Consider the following 26940-nt stretch of genomic DNA (forward strand, 5'->3'; position numbering starts at 1 on the left):
TCCGCCCAAGCAGACATGCCTTCAGTGTTGCCAGATATTGCTAATGTTTTCCACCCCAAATTATGTTCAAAACCAGCCAAAAAGCACCTAAACCCGCCCAATCTGGCAACACTGCATGCCTTTCCGATCAAGTGATTGTGATTGGCTTGTGGCACACCTAGCCAGCCAATGAGCTGCTTGTTTACAGATTCGCTCCCCGCGTCGCAACCAGAATGGCGACCGCTTAAAAGAAATGAATGCTCTGCCAGTGGCGAGTGTGGACGTTGCGTGACTCGCAGAAGATTGTCGCAGGTCGGTGAAAAAACGACTTACTAATAGATATAAAAAAATAAAAGTAATTTAAGTAAGTTTAAAATGTAATTTAAATAAAAAGTAAAGTATTCATAAATTGAAGTTTGGAAGCGCCTCTGTTTTTGGGCTGAGGAGAAGTTTGAAAGGGTGTACCGCGATTCTGCCTTCTTGTATCACGATACGGATCGTGGCTCTGCGTATCGCGATTTCGATTTCGATACGCATATCGTTACAGCCCTATTGTTTATGCATCATGCACAGTGTATCAACGCACAAAACAGAACTAGTCGTTTGTTCGAGGTTGATTTTGCAGGTATTCTGTTCTTTTGCAGTAACCAGTGAACGCGTGGTTGCATTGTGCAGTGACCCTGAGGTCACTCAGACAGCCTCACGCTCACAGCAGAACTTCCTGTTATATCGGTTACATTTCTATTTTTACTGCTTGAGATGTGATTGTGATTGGTCAGCATGTTCCATTAATTTTCCACAGGTTTATATTAGGGCTGTCAAACAATTTAAAAAATTAATTGCGATTAATCTCAGAATTTCATGTAGTTAATCGCGATTAATCACATTTTTTAAAATCTATGTAAATGAAGAATAAGGCTTTTAAAGTGAAATGTTACAATTAAAATGGTGAACACATTTTATGCTAAAAGTACTTGTTAAAAACTGCTGGGACAGGAGAAAATGGTAAGGGAGTTTATTCACTCACATACTAGGCAGTACTGAACAGGGCCGTTGACAGCTTTGGCTGGGCCCGGGACAAAATAATCTGAGTGCCCCCCCCACACACACACATACACGTGCACGCACATCGCCACACAGCAACCACCCACACCCAACCCCTCTTTTCACAGTCTCCATTCACTCCAACCCTTAAATAACAGGTATTCCAAGCCCATTATAACAGTCAACCATTTTATTTCAGCATTTCAACATATTTACAGTTTGAACATTTCCTTAGTCTGCAACTATTCAGGTGCGAAATGCAATGCGCCGGACTTTTGCTGTGGCAAAGTCGTCAATAAGGTCATTGAAGTCCAGCTTCTTTGCAAGTTCGCGCTCTATAGAGAGCATAGCCAGCCCATTGAGCCTCTCCTGTGACATGTTTGAGCGCAGGTAGCTGATAAACCAAAATGATCGTTTACGGGATGGAACTGGGCCTCAATGAGAACGGAGTTATGGCTTTCCCAAAATCTGAACATAGAAGCATCACCACTAGTGATGTGTACAGTGAGTTTTTCAGTGTATTTTTTTGTCTTGTTTTTCATAAACGTCCTTTCCGTACTCGATTTAGAATGTTACAAAAAAAATTGACACCCTCCCAACCACGTAACATTAGCCTATCTGACCTGGGGGCTGACACGTTTATTACGGATAAACCAAAAGGATTACAACGTTCCCTGGATATAGAACTGGACCGAGAAGATTTCAAAATCTTAACGTGTAAGCAACAACAATAAAACAGAGGTTGTTTTATTCATTTAGGGCTTATTAGGCTACTTTCATTAACTGCGCTTTTCATACAGGCCTATCATTTTTCACTTGAGCAAGGGAATTGTTTGAAGAGTATCCAGTCTAAGCGAAAGTTTAATGTTTTGCAACAGACTAACCTCAAAACACCCCATTTATAGCCCATTCATTACATTAAACTCTATCTAGCTGGCAATTTCACATGCCGTCGTATCTACACGGGATGATTTCCAACAAAATAAGGTTTAATTAACAAGAGGCAGCGTTCCACGGGCTTTCAGCTAACCGGAGTCCAGCTCAGCGCAGCTCAGCAAGCGTGCCTAAAACATTTGGATATGATTGCGGGCCAATGTGCTATTCTTTGCTTCATTGAGATATATGCAACACAGTGTTATTAAACCGATATGTTTATGAAATAATTCAATGCCCTGTGCATTTCAGTGTTCACTCAGTGTACCCTGCTATCCCCTACTTTATAATTATGAATGGCGTGTCGCGCGTGCTGGGGTTACATTACGGGGCTGGAAAAAAGTTATCTGTGTCTTACCTGGCTCAGCTGCCCCACTGCCTTCACCACCTGCTGCATCATCTGAATATTTTCTAAAATATCTATGCAGTGAGCCCCTGAGGCTCTTGGCTTCTTCATCTCTTTTTCTCTTTTTTCTTTGCTCCTGACTTGTGCATGTTGGCAAACGGGCTCGCACGCTTATTGTCGAAGCGTTATGATGGAATAGTGCCATGTTATTTGGCGCCTTAATCAAAGACCAAACCATTTCTGCATTAGGGGTGGTAGGTGGGTTCTTGAATCTATTTTCGAAGACAATAAAGGCAAATAGGCCGTAAGGTGAACCCCGTTTTCGTTTCATCTCGCTCCGACGTCTCCGAACTACGAAATATTTATTTTAAAACTAAGAATGAGTACTAGAAAGTGTGGCGAAAAAAGTTCTCACCTTATAATCCTGTCAATTCCTCGCACCGAGCGATCGCGTGGCGAACTATTTTCCTCTAAAAATGACGTGTCGGGACATCACGTGACCGGTCTGGACCAATCACGTTGCCGATTTTTGACCACAGATCAGCTGACAGCTTGCGTAATTACAGTCACATTAGTACAGGGGTTCTCAACCTTTTGCAACCTGGGCCCCACCAAAGCTGGTTCATTGCAGTTGGGGGCCCCTCTTCTCGCCCCCCCCCCCCCCCCCCCCCCCCCAACACACTCACCCGCAGTGACGCCACCCGACCTACAGCACCTTATATCGACCGATAGATAGATAGATAGATAGATAGATAGATAGATAGATAGCCCTGGGCTAGATTATTATTATTATTATTATTATCATTTATTATTATTATTATTATTATTAGTAGTAGTAGTAGTAGTAGCAGTAGCAGCAGTAGTAGCATTATCCATTCCATAGAAATACATAGGCCTATTATCATTATTAGGCTATTGTTATAATTGGCAGTAGCACCACATTTCTAATCTGCTTTCGGGCATTATTATAATTATTATAATAATTATTATTATTATTATTATGGCCTATTATCATTACTAAGCTGTTGGCAGTAGTACAAGACTTATGTTCTTTCAGGCATTATTATTATTATTATTATTATTATTATTATTAGGCCTATTATTATTATTATTATTATTATTATTGCTGTTGTTGGTTGTTGATATTATTATTATTATTATTATTATTATTATTATTAATATTATTATGCTATTATTATTAATAGGCATCATTATTATTATTATTATTATTATTAGTGTTTTTATTAGGTATTTTATTAGGCTTATCATTAGCTGGCTATTGATATCATTGGGAATTGGGACCAGGCGTGAATTTAGGTTTTACTTTTTACTGTGCCTTTGTGATCTGCATTTGCGTTAATGCGAGACCTGAGCCTGCTTTGCCTTACAAAGATCCTCGATTCTTGGCGAAATGTTTGACAAGCACAGTCTCAAGTCATCCTCAATTTGCGCACGATTGCGATATTTCGTTTTGAGCGCAGTCATTTTTGAAAATCCTGCCTCACACAAGTAGGTCGATGCAAATGGGATGAGCAGTTTCAAGGCTACGTCACACAGTTGCGGGTACTCCTGCATCAGTGCTGCCCAGAATGTCGAAAGAGGGCATGAGGTGAAGACTGCCTTAAGTCTACTGTCACTCTTCAGCTCAATAAGCTGTTCCTGCATGTCAACTGGAAGTTCGTCAGCAGTACACACAAATGGATCTCGAACCCACGCAAAAGAGCGATAATCCTCTGTGAAGTATGCCGCAAACTGTTTTCTCATTACCGACAGGTGCTCTGACGCTGCTTGAAAGACAGATGAGAAATCGTGGGAAGTGCCTGCATTACTGATAAAGTCTGCAAGGCTTGGGAACATATCACAGTTCCCCCGACTGATGCGGCCACACCAGAGGTCAAGTTTTTGCTTGAAGGCATCCACTTTCTCTGCGAGAAGCAAAATGTGAGTTTCTCGGCCTTGCAAAGACAGGTTCAAGCCATTCAAGCGGTCAAATATATCGACCAAATAGGAGAGACACGCCAGCCACAAAGGGTCATCCAGATTTTTCGCCAGGTCTGAATTGATTTGTGTCAAAAACCGCTTCCCCTCATCTCGCAGCTCATACAAACGTTGTAACACCCGCCCCCTGGACAGCCAGCGAACCTCAGTGTGCAGAAGCAGCTGTTCGTGCTCTGACCCCATCTCCTGACAGAGGACCTCAAACAAGCGAGAGTTTAGCGGCCGTGACTTGATGAGGTTGATCATTTTTACTGATTGGTTCAGCACGGATTCCAACAGAGACGGCATTTTTTTTTGCAGCGAGTGCTTCGCGATGAACCATGCAATGGGTCCATTTTACAAGTGGAGCTACCTGCTTAACGCGAGCAGCTAGACCTTGCTCACGGCCCGTCATTGCTCGTGCGCCATCCGTGCACAAGCCAACGCATCGGTCCCACGCCAACCCATTCTCGCGAATAAATGAATCAAGGACATTGAAGATGGCCTCTCCAGTTGTGTGTGACTGAAGAGGGCGGCAAAAAAGGACATCCTCCTCAATTAATTTATCCCTGACATACCTGACATATGTAAGAAGCTCTGCCTGTCCAGCAATATCGGTAGACTCATCCAACTGCAAGGCATAGTATGGACTATTTTTAATAAACTGTATTAATTGCTCTCTGATATCATTGGACATATCAGCAATTCTCCGAGCAACTGTGTCATTTGAAAGTGGCACGGTGCCTAATTTGGCTGCTGCACTATCCCCGAAGAATATTCTGCACATGTTCTGCGCAGCTGGCAAAACGAATTTCTCGGCATCAGTGTGCGGTTTGCCTAGCTTACCTATTCTTTTTGCCACCACATATGATGCCTCCAGGCACTGCTTAGATACAGTGCTGTGCACGGAAATTGTTGCCTGTTGCTGATGCAGGCCATCACGCTTTCTTTGAAAGTATTCAAGCGGTTTGTCCTTCAGGCCAGCATGCTTCGTTTCGAGGTGCCTTTTAAGTTTGCATGGCTTCATGCTTTCGTTTGCCAGCACCTCGGCACACACGACACACTGAGGACGAAGATCAGAGGTGACAGTAAAACCAAACTGCAGGTATGATTCATCGTACCTCCGAAGCTTTCTCGCAGCTGGTGGTAGACCTACGTCAGCTGTCTTGGGTTTTTTGACAAGAAATCTATCCATTTTGTTAAAGTATTTGTGAATAAACGTGTGTAATAAAGTTGTAACGATAAGTCTGTAGTAGGCTAAGGGGGCTAACCAGAGGGAACGTATGGGGCTTATCAGTGAGAAACACGATCGATATCTTTATTCGGGGATTTTATAGTTGCAAATTTTAACGAGGTGTGAATGGTGTACTTACTCGTGTGAGTGTGTGTTTGTGTGTTAGTGTGTGTGTGTGTGGGACAGTTGGATTTTTCACACGCAGGGTGAAAAAGGCAAAGGGGTAGTAGACTAGCAGTAAGAAAACAACAAAAACAACAAATTATTTGGGTAGAGCTGAAATGGGGAAAGCAAAAATACAGTGTGGGGTAGTAGTCTTTAAAAAGACTGTTTGGGTTTTGCGCTGTATCGATGGATTGATGATAGTAGACTAGCGAGAGTCGGCACGAGTTAACTCGGCAAGAAACCAGACTAGTGTGTGTGTGTGGCAAGCACTCACACGGTGGCCACGGTATGCAGACTCACTCACGTGACGTTGCATCATGTTCGCGTCACGGGCTTAAAATAACCTACACACAAGATTTTATGATAGATTGATGATAGATTTTATAATAGTATTGATTTGTGTGTAATAGTCCAATGTCCTGCATTTTGACATGGGTAAATGTGTTGCATCTGCTTAGCTACTATAGCCTGTTAGCCCCAGATTTTTTTTTTCCTCCATACATGAAGCCTACTCGCGACCCCCCTGGAGTACCTCCGCGCCCCCCCGGTTGAGAACCACTGTCTTAGGTTATTAACTATAAAGTACTGATCAACCATAAAACAATTTGCTTGAAAAACAGACCTACAATGTTACACAGGCAGTAATGGAATAGAGTATTGACTCGTCATTGTGGGCTATACACACCATGGATTAGCCATAAAATGGCATATATAATATATAGGCAATGCGTGTGATATCAGATCAAGATTTAAGAAATTGTGCAGGAAGAAGAGTCTATAGGAATAATAATACATAATAATAATAATACAACCTATATATAATATTGCAGTTCTATTGCTCAGTTCAGAGGCACAATGGCAGGGATTCAAGTATTCAGTACCTATGCAGCGGCACAGTAGAGGTAGGTAAACGCACTAGGCAGCACTATGCACCTGCAGCAGCGGCAACAAAGAAGATGCAAGACTGAGTCATCATACATCACACAACAGAACTATGTGGCAAATTGCAAACTTTAATAGAAAATGTAAACAACAAAACAGTGATATATACACATTACAAATGCAAATTTATATATACACACAAAAAAAAAAATATAAAAATATATAAAAGTCCTGTGGCACGGTGCAAAAAGGCAGGGGTCAGCATCCAGGCAATGACCTAGGTGTCAGTGACAGAGAAAGAGAGAGGGGGAAGACACACACACACACACACACACACACACACACACACTGCTGTGACTAATTGTCTTCACATTGAACAGTAGCAAGTAGCATTCTATGGTCATGTATGAGAAGTTAGTACATGGCTTACTTGTCCTTCTCTTGTCTAGCAGGCTCATTCAGAAATCTGGTGTACTGCTGGTAGCAGCTCTTGTGGTACTGCACCTCCAGAGCCACACAGTCTTTGTCCTTAATGTGTACCAGAATACCGTGGTCATCTTTAGTCTCAGCAGCAGTCTGCAACTTGCCTTGCCAGACAGAAAGACATGCTTATTACCACATAGGAATTTAAGTTTGCCAGTAGCATATTCACATAAAGGCACACACATGTTACATGCATACAAACATTGAAACATAACATCCATGCATGCAAACACACTTGCAGAGGGAGATAGCACTGTAGATAGTCATCAGTGATAGTGACCCTTTGTGTGTGTGGGGGCAGGGGGGTTGGTCAGTGATTGTGACCCTTTGTGTGAGTGTGTGTGTGTGGGGGGGGGGGGGGGGGGGTTTGCTTACCTGCTGTTAAGGTCTCAGCTTTTGAAAGAGCTTCCCTTTGTCGTTTGCCTCCCTTTAAGACGAATTTGAGATTTTTTTTTTTTTTTACATATAATGCACAGGGCAGGAAGGACGGGACCTGAGCTGGACATAGGCAGTGCTGACCTGGATCTAACGCTACGTTCACACTGCAAGGCTTAATGCTCAATTCCGATTTTTTTGTGAAATCCGATTTTTTTGTGAGGTCGTTCACATTAACAAATATATGCGACTTGTATGTGATCCTCAGTATGAACGAAAAGCGACCTAAAAATGTTCCGCATGCGCATTGCAGGATACAACGACGTCACACGCAGTGAGCATGGCCAGTGTTTACGGAAGTAAAACCGCTCGGTTGCGGTATGACTCATCCAATCTAGCTTGAATAGCTGCATCCCCCCAAATGGAAATCAGCTCCCTAACCTCTGCGTCCTTCCATTGAGAAGATTCAGAACCTTCACAGCCCGAAGCGTCCCTCGCATTGATGTCATGCGCAGGGGCGCAGATACGTTTTTTGAACTGGGGGGGACAAAGCTGCCAGCAAACCAACCCCAACCCCGATATGCCTGTCAAACTTGTTGTTAGTAACCATAGCAACCAAGCTCGAGCTCGCAACCTGTGCAGTCTGCGCAGCTCAACCAACCGAATATCAGTCTTTCTTTTGTTTTATGTGAGTTGTTGCAACTATGTATACACTGCTGTGCACCTCAATAAACCGAATGGTAATTAGTCTTTTGATTTTTCCGTGAGGTTTGCCTTATGCAAAGAAAGACAGCATAGACGTTTTTTCCTCCCTATAAGTGGGGGGGGGGACCGAACGAGGTGAATTTAAATATGACTCGTCCCACCCTCTATCTGCGCCCGTGATTATGCGCCATGTTGTTGTAACTTTTTTTGAGAGACCCGCCGCCTACTTCAGCGCAGAATAGTGACGTTTGTGGCTTGTTGATGACGTGTAAGTCGGATGAATGCGACCTGGCGGTTCAGACTGAAGTCGCATATGAAAAGATCGGATAGGAATCGGAATTAGGACCACATATCCAAACGGCCTGGGTCGGATTTGAAAAAATCGGATCTGTGTCGTTCATATTGTCGATAAAAGATCGGATACAGGTCACATATGGGCGAAAAGATCGGATTTGAGTCACTTCAGCCTGCAGTGTGAGCGTAGCCTAAGACTCTTCGTGCTGCCCGATGTTGAGGGGCCAGCTTCGGAGGGGGGGGGGGGGGGCAGCTTCGGGGGGTCTTGCAGCGTCTTGAGTTTCATCTCCCCCTTCTTTCTCGCGCACCATACGCTTTCCTGCTCGTTCAATAGCAAGTTTGTCCGTAAACCTGCGGTAACATGCAGGGTGGAAGGCAGCATCCTCGGGTATCTTGTCAAACTCTAAATATAAACAGTGTTTGTAGTTTTCGGCTAGTCTCCTGTTCTCACCGCTCAACTGCAGCCACTGTCGGATACTGTCCCGGTATGTATTCCACCGTTTGAAGGTAAATTCCTGGGTCACTCCGTGCTTCACAGAAGCTATATGCATATAGCACTGCTTACGTGCAAGAAGTTTTCTCCTTTTTGCCGTTATTTCCAAACTTTCCTCTCCTCCACTGCTGCTAGACGAGGCTGTGGCGGCTGCCATGTTGGTCTCTTGTTTACGAAATGGGGCTACGTCAGCAACCGTGGAACCTGTTCTGTAGCGAAATCTTATTCCGCGGTGCCAAAATATCATTCCGCGCCGATGACATCAGTTCGCTTTTTCAAGCCTTCGTGCGAAAAATTGACAGCATTACAAGGTGAGAACTTTTTGATGACATCATTTCATAATACGTCCATTTTTAAGAATTGGATATTATGTAGTTCGGAGACGTCGGAGCGGAATCTTGTTTCTGAAAGACTTTTCGGGGTTCACCTTACGGCCTAAAAAGAACCAGAAATCATTCATTGAATGCAAATATAGCACATTTTTCTCCCCCAAATCAACACATTTTGAAATGAAACAGAATGATTAATGGCATCTTCATGAGGGACCAGTTCTGGGCCCCCCCTCATGCCTGGGCCCGGGACAAAATACCCGGTTGTCCCCTCCTGTCGACGGCCCTGGTACTGAACATACAAAACACAAAATTGGATTGTGTGATGGATTAGGGAGTTGTAGTCTCAAATATAAAACATGTAGTCACATACTACTGTGTCTCAGTTCAGACATGTGTGACAAAAGAAAATAAAAATGAAATAAAACTTCAGTTGTGCTGGAGTTGTATTCAGTCACAGCCTATAGGACTTCACAGTGCTGTGCAAACAAAAATAAAGTGCAGTTGGACTTCAATAAAGACATTTAGTGTCATATCGCAGTGCTACAGCATACTGACATCTCACTTTACAAAAGTATAACGGCCCTTTTCCACTACCCTTTTTCAGCTCGCTTCAGCTCACTTCAGCCCGACACGGCTCGCGTTTCGACTACCTCAGAACAGCACGACTCAGCTCGCTTCAGCCCTGCTTAGCACCCAAAACTCGCACGGTTTTGGAGTGGGGCTGAAGCGAGCCAAACCGAGCCGAGTGGGGCTAGGGGCGTGAGCAGACACTCCCCTGTGCACTGATTGGTGAGGAGGAGTGTCCTCACATGCCCACACACGCCCCGCGAGCACGCTGGGATCTGTAAACACCGTAAACCCGGAAGAAGAAGAATTACGAATTACGAGAATTTCTGAAGCCTTATGCGCCTCGCCTCATCTATACGCTCTTGCCAGTATCTGTTGGCGTTGTCGGTGACAGCAAGCCACAGCACCAAGACCAGCAACACTAACGACTCCATGTCCTCCATGTTTATTGTTTACTATCCGGGTCGTGAGACTACCGCTTAAAAGCTCACTGATGTCACTGTTTGCGCCGCCTAACGACATCACGTGACGTCCACCCACTTTCGCTAACTCCACCCAATGTGTCCACCCACTTCCAGCCAGCACGGTTCAGCGCGGTTGTAGTCGAAATGCGACTCCAACAGCCCCGCTCAGCTCGACTCAGCACGGCACGGCTCAGCCCGACTCAGCCGCGTTGGTAGTGGAAAAGCGGCATAAGTGCATACCAAAACCAACTCAATCACCATAGACGTATAAACATAGACGCCGTATTGAGCTGGTGGCCCGTTGCTGGGATACGTCAGAGTGTCCGCCATATTGGATGTGGCAAATCTTCCCCATAAACCAATGCAAGTAAATGGACTGAACTTCATAAAGCCCCTTTCTACAATAATATTTAACTCGATGCCTTTAATTCACCCATTAACACACACACGTATATATTTGGGAAACAAACAGGCATCAAAACAACACATATAACTTTTAATGTGATGGTTATAAACATACGTGTCAACCTTTGGTCAATCAAACCTGTATAACCAACCTCCAAAATCCGTATTTCCCTTATAAAATCCGTATAAGATGCAAATTAAAATAATTTACCTAAAATTTGAATGATAATTAACAATGATATATCCCAGTTACTTTTTATTCAATATTAATAACAAAAAACCTTCAGAATGAATACAAAGCTCCAATGTTTGACAAAAACACAGTGTTATCAGCGTAGTTATGAAGGAAATACTTCGTTGTTTGGAGACAGGTTTCACCGAGCGGCTATTATGCACGAGACTTCATATTAGCCACAAAGTCAGGAAAATCTGCTCGTAAAATTACGTTATAATGACCAAATACAATGAAAAGTATTTTTCCAGTCTCGCCTGTGAAAGGTAATCCCATGTGATCTCGTTTGGACGGTAAACCTGTTGGTACAGTTAAACGCAGCACATGAATGAGGCATCTTTATTCTCGGCTACTGTCTAGACGCTACACCAGAGACGGTTGAAGAATCTCCACTTTGCCACATCCAATATGGCGGCGAGGATGACGTATGATTCTACGCAGAAGGCGGCGTCTATGTTTATATGTCTATGCTTAATCACACTCTACTTTTGAAATGAAACTTGCTGTTTAACAGACCTTTCTCCATCACTCACACGGACTCTTATTGAAGCAGCGCGCGACAAGCCTCAACAGGAACTACGGGTGACTCGCAGGGCCAAATTAGAATTTGCGTTAACGGCACTATTTTTTTAAAATCGCGATAAATTGAGATCGCGTTAATGCATTATTATCGCGTTAACTTCGACAGCCCTAGTTTATATTATTGTTCCTGTTATCGTTTCTATAGTAACCGCTCATTCACAGGGATTAAAAAGTGTGCAGTAAAGATGTTTACGTAACAACATTTCTGGAAGGATTCTGCAGTGTCGGTGCTTTTTAATAGTCAAAGGTGAAGCTGGAACTTCCAGGGTTCCCGCTGATGCTCGTCATTAACAAATATTGCTGGGTTTCAGTCACGTGACTTTCTTAGCGGTTTTAGCGGAAGTGAAATAGCTGGTGATCTAAACGGCTGCCGTAGTGCAAACAACTAGCGATAAGTTATCAGAGGACGCTCGTAATCTAGAAGCCGCTGCTGGCTTTAGATATATTCAGAAGATTGCTGTGTGCAATGGAATCGACCCCTACAGTCTGGGAAAGAAGGATTTGTCATACGATCTCAAAAACTACCCTTCAGTCGAGTTCCCCGACATCTCCAACTATCTGGTGTTGCAGACGTCCTTCTACACCGCAAAACAGATGAAAGCGTGGAAGAGTCTGGAGGCTTACAGCTTTTTTTTGTATGTGGCTGGGTAAATATGGAATCAATTTTGTGCCAAAATGTTCATACAATACTTTTGAAATATCAAACAAAAACGACAAATCAAAATACAAAAAAAGAAAAAAAGTTGGGGCGTCGTGGCTCTTGTGGCTAAGGCGCCATACCACAAATCCGGGGACCCGGGTTCGATTCCGACCCGAGGTCATTTCCCGATCCCTCCCCGTCTCTCTCTCCCACTCATTTCCTGTCCTGTCTCTACACTGTCCTATCCAATAAAGGTGAAAAAAGCCCCCCCCCCCCCCCCCCCCCCCCCCCAAAAAAAAAAAAAATCTTTAAAAAAAAGTCAATTTTTTTAGACTGGCAAACAAATTATTCGTGTAATCGTGCAAAATATCAGTCTATTACTCTTCAGAAACCTTTTATTTTTGTTCCGCGTCTTTCTCAGTTTTGTTTGGCGTAATTTATTTTGGTTGCGATTCCAGCTTTCTCGTTTGCGCTCCCTGACTTTCTGCTGCAGTTTTGGCACAAACTTCCCGTGTGGGCGGGCTGTCCAGGAGCGCATTCCCATTGGCTAACTTGTGTTTGACTGACAGCTGGGCTCAGCCATTCCCTACTCGGATTCTGGCGGACTGTTTGACGAGTGAGCGATCCATTGACGGTAAACAAGGATGGAGTGGACTTCAGTGGCGACTATGATACTGAATTAATTCAACAAAGTGTAAATTCAATATCATAGTCGCCACTGAAGTCCACGCCATCCTTGTTTACCGTCAATGGATCGGTCACTCGTCAACCAGTCCGCCAGAATCCGAGTAGGGAATGGCTGAGCGTAGCTGTCAGTCAAACACAAGTTAGCCAATGGGAATGCATTCCTGGACAGCCCGCCCACACGGGAAGTTTGTGCCAAAACCACAAGCAGAAAGTCAGGGAGCGCAAACGAGAAAGCTGGAATCGCAACCAAAATAAATTACGTCACACAAAACTGAGAAAGACGCAGAACAAAAATAAAAGGTTTCTGAAGAGTAACAGACTGATATTTTGCACGATTACACGAATAATTTGTTTGCCAGTCTAAAAAAATTGACTTTTTTTTTCTTTTTTTGTATTTTGATTTGTTGTTTTTGTTTGATATTTCAAAAGTATCGTATGAAGATTCCCCTCCTTGAACTGCCACCTTATTGTGGTGGAGGGGTTTGTGTGCTTGAATGATCCTAGGAGCTATGTTGTCGGGGGCATTATGCCCCTGTCAGGGTTTCCCAAGGCAGACAGGTCCTAGGTGACAGGCCAGACTAAGAGCAGTTCACCAAAACCCCTATGGAGAGAAATCCGAGGACCGTGACGTCGCCCGGGATGACGCAGCCGGGGCCCCACCCTGGAGCCAGGCCCGGGGTTGGGGCTCGTATGCGAGCGCTTGGTGGCCGGGCCTTTGCCCATGGGGCCCGGCCGGGCTCAGCCCGAAGAGCTGACGTGGGCCCGACCTCCTGTGGGTTCACCACCCACAGAGGTAGCAGTAGGGGACTGGTGCAATGTGGATTGGGTGGCAGTCGAAGGCAGGGGCCTCGACGACCTGATCCCCGGACACAGCGGCTGGCTGTTGGGACATGGAATGTCACTTCGCTGGGGGGGAAAGAGCCTGAGCTTGTGCGGGAGGTTGAGAGGTACCGGCTAGAGGTAGTCGGGCTCACCTCCACGCACAGCTTGGGCTCTGGAACCCAGCTCCTCGAGAGGGGCTGGACTCTCCACTTCTCTGGAGTCGCCCGTGGTGAGCGGCGGCAGGCTGGTGTGGGCTTGCTTATAGCTCCCCAGCTCAGCCGCCATGTGTTGGAGTTTACCCCAGTGAACGAGAGGGTCGCCTCGCTGCGCCTTCGGATTGGGTAGAGGGCTCTTGCTGTTGTTTGTGCCTATGGCCCAAATAGCAGTATAGAGTATCCGGCCTTCTTGGAGTCCCTGGGAGAGGTACTGAGGAGTGCTCAGACTGGGGACTCCATTGTGTTACTGGGGGACTTCAATGCTCACGTGGGAGATGACAGTGACACCTGGAGGGGCGTGGTTGGGAGGAACGGCCTCCCCAATCTGAACCCGAGTGGTGTTTTGTTATTGGACTTCTGTGCTAGTCACGGTTTGTCCATAACGAACACCATGTTCGAGCATAGGGGTGTCCATAAGTGCACGTGGCACCAGGACACCTTAGGTCGGAGGTCGATGATCGACTTTGTAGTCGTTTCATCTGATCTCCGGCCCTATGTCTTGGACACTCGGGTGAAGAGAGGGGCTGAGCTGTCAACTGATCACCACCTGGTGGTGAGTTGGATCCGCTGGCGGAGGAGGAAGCTGGACAGACCTGGCAGGCCCAAACGTATGGTGAGGGTCTGCTGGGAACGTCTGGCCGAGCACTCTGTCGGGGAGATCTTCAACTCCCACCTCCGGGAGAGCTTTTCCCAGCTTCCGAGGGAGGCGGGGGGACATTGAGTCTGAGTGGACCATGTTCTCTACCTCCATTGTGGACGCAGCTGTTCAGAGCTGTGGCCGCAAGGTCTCCGGTGCCTGTCGTGGCGGCAATCCCCGAACCCGGTGGTGGACACCAGAAGTAAGGGATGCCGTCAAGCTGAAGGAGTCCTATCGGGCCATGTTAACCTCCAGGACTCCCGAGGCAGCTGACTGGTATCGGCAGGCCAGGCGTGCTGCAGCTCGGGCAGTTGCGGAGGCAAAAACTCGGAACTGGGAGGAGTTCGGGGAGGCCATGGAGAAGGACTATCGGTCGGCCTCGAAGAAATTCTGGCAAACCGTCCGGCGCCTCAGGAGGGGGAAGCAGTACTCTGCCAACACTGTTTACAGTGCGGGTGGGGAGCTGTTGACCTCAACTGGGGACATTGTCGGGCGGTGGAAGGAATACTTTGAGGATCTCCTCAATCCCACCGTCATGTCTTCCACTGAGGAGACTGAGGCTGATGACTCAGAGGTGGACTCGTCCATTACCCAAGCCGAAGTCACTGAGGTGGTTTGCAAGCTCCTCGGTGGCAAGGCACCGGGGGTGGATGAGATCCGCCCTGAGTATCTCAAGTCTCTGGATGTTGTGGGGCTGTCTTGGTTGACACGCCTCTGCAACATCGCGTGGCGGTCAGGGACAGTGCCTCTGGAGTGGCAGACTGGGGTGGTGGTCCCTCTTTTTAAGAAAGGGGACCGGAGAGTGTGCCCCAATTATAGGGGAATCACACTTCTCAGCCTCCCAGGGAAGGTTTACTCCAGGGTACTGGAGAGGAGAATTCGACCAATAGTCGAACCTCGGATCCAGGAGGAACAATGCGGTTTTCGTCCTGGTCGCGGAACACTGGACCAGCTCTATACCCTTCATAGGGTGCTCGAGGGTTCATGGGAGTTTGCCCAACCAGTCCACATGTGCTTTGTGGATCTGGAGAAGGCATTCGACCGTGTCCCCCGTAGTATTCTGTGGGGGGTGCTTCGGGAGTATGGGGTTCGGGGCTCTTTGCTAAGGGCTGTCCGGTCCCTGTACGAACGGAGCAGGAGTCTGGTTCGCATTGCCGGCAGTAAGTCAGACCTGTTCCCAGTGCATGTTGGACTCCGGCAGGGCTGCCCTTTGTCACCGGTTCTGTTCATAATTTTTATGGACAGAATTTCTAGGCGCAGCCAGGGGCCTGAAGGAATCCTGTTTGGGAACCACAGGATTTCATCTCTGCTTTTTGCGGATGATGTTGTCCTGTTGGCTTCTTCAAACCAGGACCTTCAGCATGCACTGGGGCGGTTTGCAGTCGAGTGTGAAGCGGCTGGGATGAGAATCAGCACCTCCAAGTCCGAGGCCATGGTTCTCGACCGGAAAAGGGTGGCTTGCCCTCTCCAGGTTGGTGGAGAAGTTCTGCCTCAAGTGGAGGAGTTTAAGTATCTCGGGATCTTGTTCACGAGTGAGGGAAGGATGGAGCGTGAGATCGACAGGCGGATCGGTGCAGCCTCCGCAGTGATGCGGTCGCTTTACCGGTCCGTTGTGGTGAAGAAGGAGCTGAGCCAAAAGGCGAAGCTCTCAATTTACCGGTCGATCTACGTTCCGACTCTCACCTATGGTCATGAGCTTTGGGTAATAACCGAAAGGACAAGATCGCGGATACAAGCGGCCGAAATGAGTTTCCTTCGCAGGGTGGCTGGGCGCTCCCTTAGAGATAGGGTGAGAAGCACAGTCACTCGGGAGGAGCTCGGAGTAGAGCCGCTGCTGCTCCACATCGAGAGGAATCAGCTGAGGTGGCTCGGGCATCTTTTTCGGATGCCTCCTGGACGCCTCCCTGGGGAGGTGTTCCAGGCATGTCCCCCCGGGAGGAGGCCCCGGGGAAGACCCAGGACACGCTGGAGGGACTATGTCTCTCGGCTGGCCTGAGAACGCCTCGGTGTTCTTCCCGAGGAGCTGGCCGAGGTGTCTGGGGAAAGGGAAGTTTGGGCTTCCCTGCTTAGACTGCTGCCTCCGCGACCCGGTCCCAGATAAAGCGGAAGAAGACGAGACGAGACGAGACGAGACGAGAGACGTATGAAGATTTTGGCACAAAATTGATTCCATAGGTAAAGGACCTCGGGATCAAGTCGCTGCCCAATGAATCCTGGATTGTTTTTTCCCGTGAAAGGATTTTTTTTAAAGCTTTTCATTCACGTCTTTACAACGAAGCGCTGCAAGTTGAAGTGTAAACAAACAACAGTTGGGTTGATTCTCACTTGTGTTGGCTCTTATCTCTCAGCTAAATCATTCACAAAGATCCTCAGAAACCCCTTTAAACACCTGGATCTGAGTTAAACAAGACGGAGAAGTGATCACGGCGCATTGGAACTGTACGGCTGGGGAAGAATTTTGTCGCGACCTTCATGCATCTGGACTTTGTGAGGAGTGAACAAAGAAACAGCTGGGGACTTTAGCGCTTCAGGACTTAAAGTACCGTAAAATAACGACACATAGCAAGAAAAGTACTTGGGAAACACTAAGGACAGAGCTGAGAGAGAAATACAAACCTTTCACCGAGTGAAACTCCAGCACGCTTCGACTCGGCTCCCTGCGATTTCACTGAGAGGTTCAAAAGCCACCTTTCTCCACGTCTTTTTGTGAAATCCTGTGTTCGTTCACCCTTTTTTATTAGTTCACGGCGAACCCTGAAGAAACTTTTATCAGTTTCACAGTGGGGGGGCACATTCAGAGCCCCTACCGTCCCTGGCAAGCAACCGAAGGGAGCTATGTTTCAGGGGGTGTGGCATGTTGAGTCCCTGTAGTGAAAGCATGATGTAAAACGCAGTGTTCTGTGTTCGGTTCGTAAATTGACAGGAAATTCGAATCCCTTCAGTGTTGCCAGACTCTCCTCGACTCTGTTCAACTGTAAGTCAAGTGTTGTGTTGAAGTGAAGGCTAAAGGGAGTCCGAATACCTCTTTATAGTAATTACCTGCTAAAAATATCCTTCAGTAAGCTCAAACTAAAGAGGGTTATTTTAGCTTGGTGGTGCACAGGGAGCCCAAAACCAAGTCTTTCTTATTAGGGGCTGGAGTGGAGCCCAGACGTTCTCCATAATGGAGAGGCCTCGCTGTACAGTCGGAGGAAAATGTTTGTACACCCTTTGGAATTTTTTACATTTCTGCTTAAATTGGTCATAAAACATCGCCTGAACTCTCCAGCAATCTTAAGAATGAACAAACAGTGTCTGCTTGAACTAAAACCACTGAAACAATTACATGTTATCATATTTTTATTGGCCATAAGATGGAAATATTGACAGGATAGGGAGGCATAAGTAAGTACACCCTTAGCTAAGGCTCATCCAAGGACTAATTAGATGATTAAACAATTTGACTGAGGTGTGTCGTAAGCTACCCACCCCACTGGAAAACCAGTTAAAAGGTGTGTTTTGATGAGAGGCATGTTCTGTGCATCATGCCTCGCTCAAAGGAGCTGTCTGAAGACTTAAGACACAAAATAATTGATTTGTATAAAGCTAAAAAGGGTTACAAAACCATCTCTAAGACCCTTGGTGTTCATGTGTCTACAATTAGAAAAATTGTGTCTAAATGGAGACAATTTGGAACGGTTGTTACTCTGCCAAGGAGTGGCCGCCCTGTGAAGATCACTCCAAAGGCACTGCGAGTCATCATCAATGAGGTAAAAAAGAATCCAAGAGTGTCCGCTGAAGACTTGAGGAAATCACTGAAACATGCAGACATCTCTGTGGACACATCGACTATGAGAAAGACACTGAACAAGAATGGGATTCATGGGAGAAGGCCACGGAGGAAGCCATTGCTGTCCAGAAAGAACATTTCTGCTCGTTTGGAGTTCGCGAAAAAGCATTTGGATGCTCCTCAGCGCCACTGGAAAAACATATTGTGGTCTGATGAAACCAAAGTTGAATTGTTTGGGGGGAACACACCACATCATGTGTGGAGGAAAGTCGGTACAGCACACCATCAGCAAAACCTCATCCCCACCGTCAAGTATGGCGGCGGTAGCATCATGGTGTGGGGGTGCTTTGCTGCCTCTGGGCCTGGACAACTGGCTATGGACCCTTTTCACGTGACGTCACGACAAACGCGGCCGCCATTTTGGACGTGTACTACCAGTAGTTTACCACAGCCAGCATTGAGGAACGGCAGCAAAGAAAGTGTTTATTTTCAGCAAGACTTCCATCATGCCACTATATTGTTGTGCACCTGGATGTAGTAACCATCAACAAACAAGGCAAGGGTTATTATTTTATCGGATCCCGGTAGATGCTGACCGACGGAGAAGATGGATAGCGGCATACCAGCGCTTGTGTAGTGACCACTTTGTTGGAGGTAAGACGAATAAAATTAGCCAGAAAAGGCATTACATTGCTGTTAACATTCCATTCTAGTTTACTGTAATTATGATCTGGCAGCTATTTACACCGGATCCAGTGTAAATAGCTGCCGGAGCCAACGTCCGAGGTTCCGGAGCGCGCTTGCTCGCGGCCCGGCCGGACGTTGGCTCCGGCAGCTATTTACACTGGATCCGGTGTAAATAGCTGCCAGATCATAATTACAGTAAACTAGTAAATACAGTTTTCTGCATCTCGCTCCTTTTTCTTTTATGTTTGTCGCCTTCCTCGCATTCAAACCGATTTGAGCCGAAGTCCACTACATGTCCAAAATGGCGGTCGTGTTTACGAAGGTCACGTGACTGAAAAGGGTCCATAATCAATGGGAAAATGAATTCTCAAGTATATCAAGATATTTTGCAGAAAAACCTGAGGCAATCTGTCAAAAAGTTGAAACTCAAGAGAGGATGGGTCCTGCAACAGGACAATGACCCTAAACACAGAAGCAGGTCGACATGAGAATGGTTTCAGAAGAACAAAATTCACGTTCTGGAATGGCCCAGTCAAAGCCCCGACCTCAATCCAATCGAGATGTTGTGGCATGACCTCAAGAAAGCCATCCATTCCAGGCATCCCAGGAATCTTGCTGAATTGCAACAGTTTTGCAAAGAGGAATGGTGCAAGATTTCTCCTGATCGTTGTGCCCGTCTAGTCTGCAACTACAGGAAACGTCTGGTTGAAGTTATTGCAGCCAGAGGAGGGTCAACCAGCTACTAAATCAAAGGCTGTACTTACTTATGCCTCCCTATCCTGTGAATAATTCCATCTTATGGTCAATAAAAATATGATAAAACGCAAATGTTTGGGTGGTTTTAGTTCAAGCAGACACTGTTTGTTCATTCTTAAGATTGCTGGAGAGTTCAGGCGATGTTTTATGACCAATTTAGGCAGAAATGTAAAAAATTCCAAAGGGTGTACAAACATTTTCCTCCGACTGTATCTGTACACACATCTGAATGGAGCCAGTTTGGTTGGTATAAACCTGTATTCAGTCCAGTTTGATATGTCAGTAACTAAAAATACAGACTAAGGCCGAATCCCATTTCACCCCTTGGCCCTTCCCCTCCATTTTGCGCGTTCACGTGAAGGGGTAGGGGTATCCCAATCCCAGTTAACACGGAGGGGTAGGGGAAGGGGTAGGGCTTCTGTACCCCTCCAAACGGAGATTTTCCTGGAGCTGACTCCGAACGAAGGGGTTTGAGTGATTTCCTACAATGCCATGCGGATTTCAGAAAGATGGCGGTTCCCGCGGCGAAAGATTGTCATAAATGTATTTTCTCCATTATTTACGTGTTTTAAGTTGTTATCCAGAGGAAACACGCCGCTTGATTCGTTTTCGAGCTGAGAATGAGCAGCGATTTCTGAAATCCAAGCTGCTGCTAAAAAGCTTTGGGAGTGAGTATTGTTTTCGGTTGCTTTACTGCATACATTTTGTTCTGTTATTCTCGCTTTTATTGTTTACATGAGTGTTCTGACACCTCATTCTGTCGGATGTGGTGCACGAAGCGCCAAAGATATCCCATTCAGTGGTGTTAGTTAACAAATCACACCCTGCCAGCAGAGATTTCTGGTTCTGCCTCTGGCTCTGACTGTAGCGGCTGGTCGCAGCCAATGACGCATTTGGTCGCGTTTTGCTAACGTAAACGCTGACGGAGGTACGCAATGACGTATGCGATCGTTGAAGGGCTATCCCAATACGTAAGGGTTGAATTTCAAGCCCTATCCCTTGTAGCTCAGTTTCAAGGGGAAGGGCCAAGGGGAAGGGGAAGGGGGAGGGGGAGGGGTAGAAATTAGAATTGGGATTGGGCCTTAGAGAAAGTGATGAATACTTCTTTGACTTGATTTTTCAAGAAGAGAATATTTTTTTCAGAACCCAGGGGAACGCTGAACTTCACACTTTGCGGTTATATTAACTTTAAAAGAGAAAAGTGAACAGGTCAGTGAGGGAACCACTGTTTATCGCTGTTCCTCAATGTTAAATGTAACGATAAATGGATAAAAAAGGATCACACTGTTGATGATTCACAGGCTTTCGTCTAAACCGGAGAACAGGGGCGCTGCGCCGTCTTACTCTCGGCGTGCGCCCCCTTACCGAAATGCCGATTGAACCCCAAGTCACACTTAGGCCATGCACTGCACAACATGCAGTCTTTCTCAAAACGATCTTTTCTCCGTGAAAACATCCCAGCAACACGACGTGACAATGTGTCTGATCATCAAATATGTTATAATTACTCCAAAAATATTCCAATCATAGTAGCTACACCGCCAGACGGTGCAAAAACAATCCGAATTGGCGTTTTCCAGACTGAGGCGCCATGTTGTTTAGTTGTCGCGGCTGCACTCGTGAGATTTGACATGGGTTACATACAAGGTCCGCTGACTTGTAGAGCGAGATTTCTCGAGACTGAATGACCTTTCACCCACCGGCGCGGGAGCTTTTGACAGAAGTAGTTCGCGAGTTGTGTTTGTTGACACTTGGGCATTTAAAGATGTCATCCCGCGGCACGAAACGGAAGAAAGCCAAAGACTGTCCGGGACAGAAGACGATTACTTCTTTCTTTTTCAGTGTTGACAGACCATTTGTTAGAATTTCCCTCTCAGATAGCCTCAGAATGTCCCATTGTAGCCTCAATTTTTCAAAGGCTTCACACGGCGGGGGGGACGGACGGACAACCGGCACCATCCCCCCCCCCCCCCCCCCCCCATCGCTCCCTCGCCATGGTGAGCGCCCTCATACTAAATTTTTCTAGAAAAAAAACCCCTGATTCAGAAATAAAATTGCGATCATTAACAAGTTGCTGTGGTGTAACAGGAATAAAGCACTTATAAGGGGTGTTCACACGGCAACTTTTACTCCGGTGTAGCACCGGGGCTGCCCCGGTAGAGCGTTCACACGGTGCAAAGTTATAGCGGTGTCGCCCCTGAAAGTTGCTTAAACCGGTGCGAATCTAACCCTGCTCGGGAGGCGGTTTAAGAAATTTACTCCGGAGTAAATGCTAGTTTGCAGGGCAGCACCGATATAAAATGGGACGTCTGAACGCTACGGGGTAGACTTGCTACGCGTGAGGAGAGTTGATTACATACGGGCATTGCATTATTTGCATCCTGGTATTTTGCGCTTCCAAAATGGCGAATATCAACAACAACAGAACTGCGTGTCTTCCAGTGTTGCCAGATTGGGCGGTTTTAAGTGCATTTTGGCGGATTTGAACATATTTTGGGCTGGAAAACATCAGCAGTATCTGGCAACACTGGTGTCTTCATCCACGTTGTTTTCCCGGCGCTTGGTGATGCCATGACAACCGGGAAAAGGAAGTACATTTTCACGCATGCGCGTATTTCATTTCTGCATTATTACTATCGGAAATGATAGTAATAAAAGGAAATATTAAAACTTTATTACTATCAAAGGAAATGATAGTAGTAAAGTTTTTGCGACTATTGCACGGTCGCAGAAACTGCCGTGTGAACGCAAGTGGGGCTGCACCGGTGCTAACACGCTTCTCTCGAGTAAGCAGGTTGTGACGTGTGAACGCTCCACAAAATTTACACCGGTGTAAGATATATCGCGACAAAATACATCGGTGCAGCATCGATGCAAATATGTGCCGTGTGAACACCCTATAATCAACTTCTGCTTCAGTAATCACACCCACCACCCGATCTCCGCTGATTATTTTCCGAAAACAGAATGAGACACCAGTGTGTGAAGGCCGCGTTGAGAAATTTCAGAGTGACGACACACTGATGAACATTTTTACACACACACTTTCACAACTGAGTGCCGCAACCAGTCTGACTCGATTAACTGCTTTCTGCAGTCTTTACTGGGTTCCTGTTAGAGACGGCGTGTTCAGTCTGTGCTTGTTCCTGGTACGGAAGGAAAAGCGCGCGCACACACACACACACACACACACACACACACACTGCCCACCTTGCTCCCTCCTCTTTCCTGGAACTGAGAGACGCTGCTGATTGAGTAATGCACAAAAAGTTCCTCCTCCTGTGTGTGCACTAGGGCTGTAACGATACACCCAACTCACGATTCGATTCGTATCGCGATTTTTGACCCACGATTCGATACACCCACGATTTTCTTTAAAATGTTTTGTTAAAGTAGTAAATTTGACTTAACATTTACTTACTTACATTAACTATTTAATAACAAATAATTCAGACCACTGCAGAGAATGAGTAATATGTATGCAAAAATGAACAAATGTATATCCAAAGATTGTTTTATTTCTCAAAATAATACTGTTGAGCCGGAAGCTCTGTTTTTTTCGGTTCTGAAAAAGTCATTTTTCCAAATCGTGTAAATCCGTTAAGATTTTTTTTGGGGGGGGGGGCTCTCACTGTCTCACTCTCATAGGGCCAATGATTTTCTGTGATCGCGGAAAACAGATGGAAATTACGGAATTTTTATGGTGAAACGTTGCTCGCGTGTCAAAACGTAACTGCCGCAGAAGGCTTCCGCCCAAGCAGACATGCCTTCAGTGTTGCCAGATATTGCTAACGTTTTCCACCCCAAATTATGTTCAAAACCAGCCAAAAAGCACCTAAACCCGCCCAATCTGGCAACACTGCATGCCTTTCCGGTCAAGTGATTGTGATTGGCTTGTGGCACACCTAGCCAGCCAATGAGCTGCTTGTTTACAGATTCGCTCCCCGCGTCGCAACCAGAATGGCAACCGCTTAAAAGAAATGAATGCTCTGCCAGTGGCGAGTGTGGACGTTGCGTGACTCGCAGAAGATTGTCGCAGGTCCGCGAAAAAACGACTTACTAATAGATATAAAAAAATAAAAGTAATTTAAGTAAGTTTAAAATGTAATTTAAATAAAAAGTAAAGTATTCATAAATTGAAGTTTGGAAGCGCCTCTGTTTTTGGGCTGAGGAGAAGTTTGAAAGGGTGTACCGCGATTCTGCCTTCTTGTATCGCGATACGGATCGTGGCTCTGCGTATCGCGATTTCGATTTCGATACGCATATTGTTACAGCCCTAGTGTGCACTCGCGGAGTTTGTGCATTGTGAAACTGTAGAAAATGTTTTCGTGCTGTCTTTGCATTTTTAAGGGCGATGCTGTTCTAGGGTATGACATGGCACCTTTTTATTTAGTTATCTATCTGTTTGTTATCTTTTCCTCGCTGCTGCGCCATACGCCCTTTCCACCACATGCTAGTTCTGGGCTGGACCAGCCCTGGTAGAAAAGAGGTAACGGGAAGGCACTATCTGCCCTCTTCTACATACATGAGCTCACTGATGTCTGTGATTGGTTCCTTTCACTGTGATTGACAGGGGGGAGGAGAGAGTATGCCCCTCCCACTCAGAAAGCGTGGTCATTTTTGTTCTTTTGGACTGTGGCCATGGATGACTGGCATCACTGGGATTCAAGCTCACAATGTCATGACTCCAGGGTGAGCTTTCTGTTTTACGCGCTCTCCCAGAGGAACAACTGAAGAAGCGTTTTTAAAAAGCCTCCTCTCTCCGCAGTCTGGTAGTTCCTCGTGTTCTCTGAAAGCTCTCTCCATTCTTTCGTGCTGGTATGCACTTGTTTTTCAGCCCAGATTATGACCTCCAGCTGCATTCACTGCTCATTTCATCATGTTCCTGTCGCGTACACTGTTGTTCTGGGAACGCTCTCTGAGGGAAACACTCTCTTACAGGGTCCCACAGGCGTGTGCGTGTGTGCGTGCCTGTAGGACAAAGCACTGTGTGCCACCATTTGTATGAGCTGCATTAGTCCCGCCCCGGATGATCGCGACTCAGGTGGTGCAGTTCATACTGAAACTGACTCGAGTCCGGCTCACCTTGAGAGGTGGGTCGCAAAGCCGAGTCAGACCGCGTGTGTTAACCCTTTGCCCTTTCAGGCCCATCGGCGTGAGTAGAACCCGGGGTGGCCACTCGGTATGAGAAGGGTATTGGGGTGTCATGACCCGGGTACCCCCGGGTTTGGCCCTGGGGGAGATCAGTAAATCGCACTGTGTCGGTGTCCTGTGATGTACAAAGTACCGATTTGACGTCTCCTGTTCAGTACGAGGCCAGTCCGGTTTGATCAGTCCGGTTTGATCAGTCCAGTTTGATCAGTTCAGTTTGATCAGTTCGGTTTGATCAGTTCAGTTTGATCCGCCTCTGTAACACACCGCTTACATCACATCAGGGTTCATATCATAAACATTTACACGCGAGCAGGTCCACACTCGAAAATGGATCGTATGGAGACACCTCAGGGTCGTATCGAATTAATCTGATGCATCATTACACCCAGCTGTCTCTCTACCTGTCTCTCTCTCTCTCTCTCTCGCGCTCTCTAACTGGCTGCCTGTCTCTCTCTCTCTCTCTCTCTCTCTCTCTCTCTCTCTCTCTCTCTCTTTCTCTCTAACTGGCTGCCTCTGTCTGTCTGTCTCTCTCTCTCTCTCTCTCTCTCTCTCTCTCTAACTGGCTGCCTGTCTCTCTCTCTCTCTCTCTCTCTCTCTCTCACTGGCTGCCTCTGTCTGTCTGTCTGTCTGTCTGTCTGTCTGTCTGTCTGTCTCTCTCTCTAACTGGCTGCCTGTGTCTCTGTCTGTCTGTCTCTCTCTCTAACTGGCTGCCTGTGTCTCTCTAACTGCCTCTTTCTCTCTCTCTGGCTGCCTGTGTCTCTGTCTGTCTGTCTGTCTGTCTGTCTGTCTCTCTCTCTCTCTCTCTCTCTCTCTCTCTCTCTCTCTCTAACTGGCTGCCTCTCTGTCTCTCCTGCCTGTCTCTCTCTAACTGGCTGCCTGTCTCTCTCTCTCTCTCTCTCTCTCTCTCTCTCTCTCTCTAACTGGCTGCCTCTGTCTGTCTGTCTGTCTGTCTGTCTCTCTCTCTAACTGGCTGCCTGTGTCTCTCTAACTGCCCCTCTCTCTCTCTCTCTGTCTCTCTCTCTCTCTCTAACTGGCTGCCTGTGTCTCTGTCTGTCTGTCTCTCTCTCTAACTGGCTGCCTGTGTCTCTCTAACTGCCTCTTTCTCTCTCTCTGGCTGCCTGTGTCTCTGTCTGTCTGTCTGTCTGTCTGTCTCTCTCTCTCTCTCTCTCTCTCTCTCTCTCTCTCTCTCTCTCTCTCTCTCTCTCTCTAACTGGCTGCCTCTCTGTCTCTCCTGCCTGTCTCTCTCTAACTGGCTGCCTGTCTCTCTCTCTCTCTCTCTCTCTCTCTCTCTCTCTCTCTCTCTCTCTCTCTAACTGACTCTCTTTTGCACTCTCTCTAGATGTCTGTCTCTTGTCTGTTATGCAGACATGTCTGTCTTTCTTTAACTGCTTCTGTCTCTCTATCTATCTATCTGCTTGTCTGTCTCTTTTAATAGTCTGTCTATCCGCCTACCTAACACACACACACACACACACTCTCTCTCTAACTGACTCTCTTTCGCTCTCTCTCTCTAAATGTCTGTCTCTTGTCTGTTATGCAGACATATCTGTCTCTCTTTAACCGCTTCTGTCTGTCTCTTTTAATAGTCTGTCTATCTGCCTACCTAACTCTCTCTCTCTCTCTGTCCTTATGAATGTCTTGGGATAATATTATTAATAATGTATAAATATAGTTAGTTTAAAAAAAAAAAAGGTTCACTAAATGCGTGATATTTCCAAAGTCAGTGAGTAATCGTGTTAAATAATCGTGATCTCAGTATTGACCAAAATAATGGTGGTGATTTTTGCTCGACTCGGCCAGCCCTGCACACGCAAGCAAACACCCGGTCAGTTTATATCTGTGTATCTTCTATATTTGATTAATTAAATATAGACAACGATGGCGTTAAACTGCCTTTAAAAGTTTGCTGTGTGAATGTTCGTGTCCCCGGAGGAGCGTGCCCCCGGACCCCACGCGGTGTTCAGAGTTCTCACCTGCTGATTCACATCTGCAGTTTCTGAAATACTAACAACCAGCAAATGTGCCACAGTTAGAGTCACAAGACATCACGCTTTTTCTTCTGAAAATAATAATTGAAAAAT

The 26940-nt window shown here is 46.3% G+C and overlaps 1 protein-coding gene and 1 long non-coding RNA gene across 2 annotated transcripts in view; one reads left to right on the forward strand and one right to left on the reverse strand.

Moving 5' to 3' along the window:
• slc9a8 (solute carrier family 9 member 8) overlaps positions 1 to 26940 on the forward strand; it is a 136869-nt gene that overhangs the window by 11865 nt on the left and 98064 nt on the right. The gene's annotated exons all lie outside the window — the stretch shown is intronic.
• On the reverse strand, positions 6681 to 7679 carry LOC132895979 (uncharacterized). Its single transcript, XR_009655891.1, has 3 exons — positions 7419 to 7679; positions 6991 to 7147; positions 6681 to 6837 (listed from the first exon to the last, which is right to left on the reverse strand). It is a non-coding gene; the product is annotated as an uncharacterized LOC132895979 (long non-coding RNA).

Source organism: Neoarius graeffei, chromosome 13 (genome assembly GCF_027579695.1).
Source record: "Neoarius graeffei isolate fNeoGra1 chromosome 13, fNeoGra1.pri, whole genome shotgun sequence".
NCBI classification, from domain to species: domain Eukaryota; kingdom Metazoa; phylum Chordata; class Actinopteri; order Siluriformes; family Ariidae; genus Neoarius; species Neoarius graeffei.